We start from the raw sequence: 5,368 nt of genomic DNA, 5'->3' as shown, positions 1-5,368 counted from the left end.
ATTTTAGGGGAGTAATTCTGACCGTTCTGGGAGTCCCTAATTGGTGAGGAATAGACAGGAACACGAAAAACCATGCTGGCCAGCCCTGGAAGCTGGAGATGGCTAAGAAGTAACTGGTGGTTGCAACTGTAGAGGCGCTGGGAGTGCATCCAGAAGCTGGAAGAGAGAATTTTTGCGTAGGTTCCCTGGAGGTGGGGGGCAGATCCGAGGGGCTTAGCTGCGCTGCTGCTGCTGCTCTGTGAATTTTTGTTGTGTGTATCCATGTTGCAGTTGACTTTTTGACTTTTTTTTTAATATTTAAGTTCAAGGTAGTTTTAATTTGTAATTTTCTTGTTGTTCAGACAACAGTGTATTCTTATTTGTTTCTGGTTTCATGATTTCTCAGAGGAGGATCAAGACACAATGGCCAGTACTCCTCACTCCAGCACACACACACACCAGCCCCCAATCCTTCTTGGATGCTGCACTCTTGGGCTGTATAAATTCATTCAGAATCTGGGTTTATGTGTCTGTCTTTATGTGTTGGTTTATTACTTTAAGTTTCCCTATGGTGACTAGCACCATCATAATGATAGCCAGTATCTTCCGGGTACTTAGACTAGAAGAGACAATCAAGTCAGGAAGGTCTGCATCTTTGGGCTAGAGATGATGGTTTGTGCTTGCGTAGCATAGCCCAGTAGTGAAACAGTCAAAGACACCCATGAGATTTCCAATGACTCTGGGAAGAAACCTGGAGAACAGGCCTTGACTCAAGGGATTGATGCTGGGAACACCAGCAGGTACCGTTCTGCTGTCTTTCTGCCACTATGAGCTGTAAGATCTTGAACAAATCTCATTTGAGCCCTCTGTGAGCAGGTGCTTAAATGGGAATAAATGTTTCTTACTTGTTTCAAGGATAATCTTTTGGGGACCTTTCCATTCAGATTTATGATTATTCATATAGCTTAGATATCTCAAGGTATGTTATGCTGGAGAAAAGACCTCAATCTAGAAACATATCTATCAAATGTAAAATATATCTAAGTTGATAAAACTCAAGACTGTAGTTGGTTCAAGTTGTTTATAAACAGAATTTGCTTTTTGTTCTCAAAATTGGACAAGTAAATGCATTTGTTTTGAGTATTCAACTGCTATCCTGGGCCAAGATATTTTTTTATTTTCACATCAGCAGCTTCCTTGGAAACAAATGGAAAGTAAGAAAAATAGGCCTGGGGAATGAAAAAAAAATAATGAGTTTAGAAATTGCTTTGGAACATTACAAATGACTTGTAGGTATCGGCCCTGATATTGGTGACAGATGCCTAAGCCGCTGAGGAAAAATAAGGACAGAGGTAGCAAAGGGGACTAAATTAGGGGGGAGGGAAAACCAGGTAGAATTTATATAATAGCAACTCCATTGTAACGGAACAGTGAAAAAAATAACACTGAGAAGAAAGTGCCAAAAATTCAAGCATGTGAAGACATTATTTTTAAAAGGAAAAACAACATCATGTGCAATGGACAGGACCCTTAAACTCAGGACATCTTGCACTAATATAATCTTTGCCAAAGCTGCTTCATCAGTTATGGGATTTTGCAGAAAATAGTATCTAAGATTGACATCAAATGGATACTTTCTGTCCTACTGTCATTTGTTTTTACCCCAGTGTTTCTTTTTTAAAAAATTGTATATTTCACTTTTTTAAAGATTTATTTATTTATTTGAAAGGTTAAGTTACAGAGAGAGGAAAAGTCATGGAGGAAGGAAGTGAGGGTGGGAGGGAGAGCAAGAGAGAAACCATCTTCCACTTCCATCCTCTGAATCACTTTCCAAATTGTTGCAACAGCCTCGGCTGGACCAGGCCAAAGTCAAGTGCCAGAGGCTCCCTCTGAGTTTCCACATGAGTGACGGGGGCCTCTAGAAACATGGAGACCTATCTACCTCATAGTGGTTACCTTGTGGCCTGCCCTATCACTGTGGCCCTCAACATACCTGTGCGTGTGTGAAGAGCAGCCGCCTCAAGAAGGTTGAGATGACCGTCAGTGAGACAGGAAGTGTAGCAAATCTGCAACTGCATTTGAGATCATCAAGCAGATCCCCTCGGTCAAAACTGCAGCTGGCCAGGGTCACTCAGTTCACAGCTCTGGAATTCGCCCGCGATGTTAAGAGTGTGCCAGAAGCAGGACTCCGCCTCTCCTCACCTGGGATTATGGGAGAGTCACAGAGGAAATCGTTGGAGTGCTGGGCTGGAAAAAAAGGGGTAAAATTTTGTGAAGCACATTCCAAGAGGCCACAGACAGGGAGGGATGAGTTCTGCACAATCCCCCACTCTTTGAAACAAAGTGACTGTCCCACCGCCAACCTGGACCCCTCATACATGACCTTAGGAGACTGCTGTCAAGGTATCCATTCATCCGCAGTCCAAGAAGAAACCCGTGATGACCAAGAGAGTGTCCAGTCTGAGGTCACAGGTGAAGAAGAGACAGAGCTCTTAGCTGAAGGTTCATGTAGCATCTGTAGTGCTTACATCTGAACATCTAACACCTGTTGAGTATCAGAGTAAACTCCTGAACCAGCAGTGTCACGTGACAGAATGTCATTAGTTCTAAAAATGGTATCCAATATCCAAAATGTTGTGAAAAATCAGAAAAAATAAGGGCTGCTCCTTGTAATACAGATGTGGTACACATTTTGCCCTAAGCCTTAACAGGAGACTCATGATGGTGTGATGCCTTCTCAAAAGGATAAACACCATCAACCTACTTTATATGACTGAAATTTTCCCAGTAGAAAAGGATGTACCTCAGCATTGAGGCATAGCAAGTTAGGCCACTACTTGTCACACTGGCATCTCATATGGCTCTCCATTTTGGGTAAGATTCCCTGCTGATGCACCTGTCGACCAGCATGCAGCAGATAAACATCCATGTTTCCAGAAGCGAAGATGACTGTCAGGGTCTCCATGTTGTTTGTGATGCCATAACTGTTAGAAGCAACATGAAGGTATTTTCTGTGGTCTGAGTGACATTCAGGAGGCCACTAGTGTGTATTTTCATTTTCCTGACATCCTATACCTCTCGAGTAGCTACTGTGAACCCCTTGCAGTGGACAGCCTGCAAGTTGCCACTACATTCCACTCTGTGCTTAATGCCTCCTGGCGCCTCCTGAGAGCAGACCCCTTCTGCCGGCAGCTCTCAGCAATGCAGTTGATACGATGGGTGGCCTGCACTGTGGAGCTTCCCATCTGTAAGAATTTCTAAGTTGGCTTTCCAGAAATGCTCTGTCATGGTCTCCGGAACCAGTGACTGTGGTGAAGTCTCCTGCCCCTGCCCCAGTGCCTCCACCCTTAGCTCCCTCCTTGCAGCCCTCACGAATACTCAGCCCCTCAGAACCCAAGAACTATGGCTGCTACAGCACGCAGGCTTCGGCCTCAGCCGCCGCGGAGCTGCTGAAGAAGCAAGAGGAGCTCCACCAGAATGCGGGAGCGGGAGCTACAGCATGCAGCCCTGGGGCGGGGGGGGGGGGGGCGCCGCGACTTGCCAGAACAATTGGCCCCTCTGCTTTCCTTTTTACCCAGTTCAGCGCTGCTTTTTCCAGGACATTGCCCTAGAGATCCGCCAGGAGTTTCAAAAGATGGTGTCTACCATGTACTACCTCTGATGTGCAGCACACTGGCTCTACTGAACTTCCTGACCCGCTTTGCCAGCTTCTGCTTGGAGACCAGCAACAGCTCAGGCTTCAGGGTCCCCATCCTCTCGGTCATCCTCTTTACGCCCTGCTCCTCTGTCTGCCGGTACCACCCCATGTACAAGGCTTTCCGGAGTGACAGCTTATTCAGTTTCTTCATAGTTGTCTTCGTTTTCTTCGCCCAGGATGTGCTGTTTGTCCTCCAGGCCATTGACATCCCCAGTTGGGGGTTCAGTGGCTGGATCTCTGCCCTGGTGGTGCTGGAGGCCAATACAGCCATGGCCATTCTCATGCTGCTTGTGGTCCTGCTCTGTTCATGACATCACCGTGCTGGGGATTGTCATGCTCAAGCGGATCCACTCCTTGTACCGCCACAGTCCAGAAGGCCCAGCAAGAATTTGCTGCTGGAGTCTTCTCCAACCCTGCCGTGCGCACTGCAGCTGCCAACGCAGCCACCAGGGCCTCTGGGAATGCCTTTCGGGGGGCCATGATCCTCCCACCCCTGTCGGGGTGCCCCGGCCCCCTCAGGCTATTTGAGGGAGTTGATGCAGCCCTCCCTCCCCTAATCCCTGAGGTTTCTGGGACTTGGAAAGACACGTCACTACTTGATGGCTTCTCCCTAGTGCCCCTGATCCCATGGCTGTGACCTCTGAACCTGACTCAGGGCTGTGGGAGCCCACTGTGACCTGATCACTGCTCAGCCTGCCTCTCAGGACACACTGCTGCCACCTCGCACACTACCACCTTCAGACCACCTTCCATGCCCTGTGCCAAAGCTGTCGTTTCAGTTATTTAAATTAAAACCAAACAAACCCTAACCAGGGGAAAAATTATGTGTCACAGTTGATTTTAAGACTAGGATATTATCAGGGGTCTGTTATAATCACAGGAACCCTTCAAACCAAAAAGCTGTCTCTGGTTGGGACAAATGGGACCAAAATAGCAGTAAGAATAACCAGAGATATTTGAAGCATTATTTGAAGAGATTTGAAGGGACATTTGACAAATGCTTGTTGACTTTCAAGATGGAAGGATACAAAAGCCATGAATCGGTAGCCCTGAGGACCTGAGAGTAGATTACAGTTGACCAGAAAGGACTGGAGACCTAAGAATAGCAAGTGCAAAGAGATGTATTCAGCCAGTAGGTGGAATGGATTTGGAAGCACCTAATTTGTTAGAGCTGCCAGATAATACCCTAGCCTGACCAAAGGTTGACTTCAGTTTTGTGCCTCCCCAGCACAGAACCAGTGAAGCCCACTTGATAAATAAACGGGTGCTGTTTGAAGCCATTGAGTCTGTTGTCTTGTGTTAGATACCATCAGTAAATAATCTGAGTCTCCATTCTGATTTCTTAGAATCCTACTTATTGAGCTTCAGCCCTGGTGAACGCAGCCTTTTGTGCTGCATTCAAGATGGAGTGAATAATTTCAGCATTTCTTCCCTTTGTATGTGAAGCCATCACACTGCACTGTGAGTCTCCACCTACATTGTCCCATTAAATAAGGCTCCTGGAGGGATGCTGCTACTTCTTTTTGGCTGACATGGTCACTGTCCCTCAAATTACTAGCAAAAATATTTTGACAGAAAGGGAGGCAGGAGGCAGATAGAGACAGAATTAATGAAAAATATAATATTAAAATTTTTTTAAATGAAAGAAAAAGTAGCATTGTTCCTCTTTGTAGAAAAACATGATCCTATAGA

General features: G+C 46.0%; 1 pseudogene; it reads left to right on the top strand.

The window, feature by feature from the left end:
- The first annotated feature begins 2,357 nt into the window (after positions 1-2,357).
- On the top strand, positions 2,358-4,313 carry LOC131482112 (secretory carrier-associated membrane protein 3-like; annotated as a pseudogene).
- Positions 4,314-5,368: the final 1,055 nt, after the last annotated feature.

Source organism: Ochotona princeps, chromosome 15 (assembly GCF_030435755.1).
Source record: "Ochotona princeps isolate mOchPri1 chromosome 15, mOchPri1.hap1, whole genome shotgun sequence".
Lineage (NCBI taxonomy): Eukaryota > Metazoa > Chordata > Mammalia > Lagomorpha > Ochotonidae > Ochotona > Ochotona princeps.
Note: the sequence above shows the minus strand (reverse complement) of the source record. Positions and strands in the feature narration are given on the sequence as shown.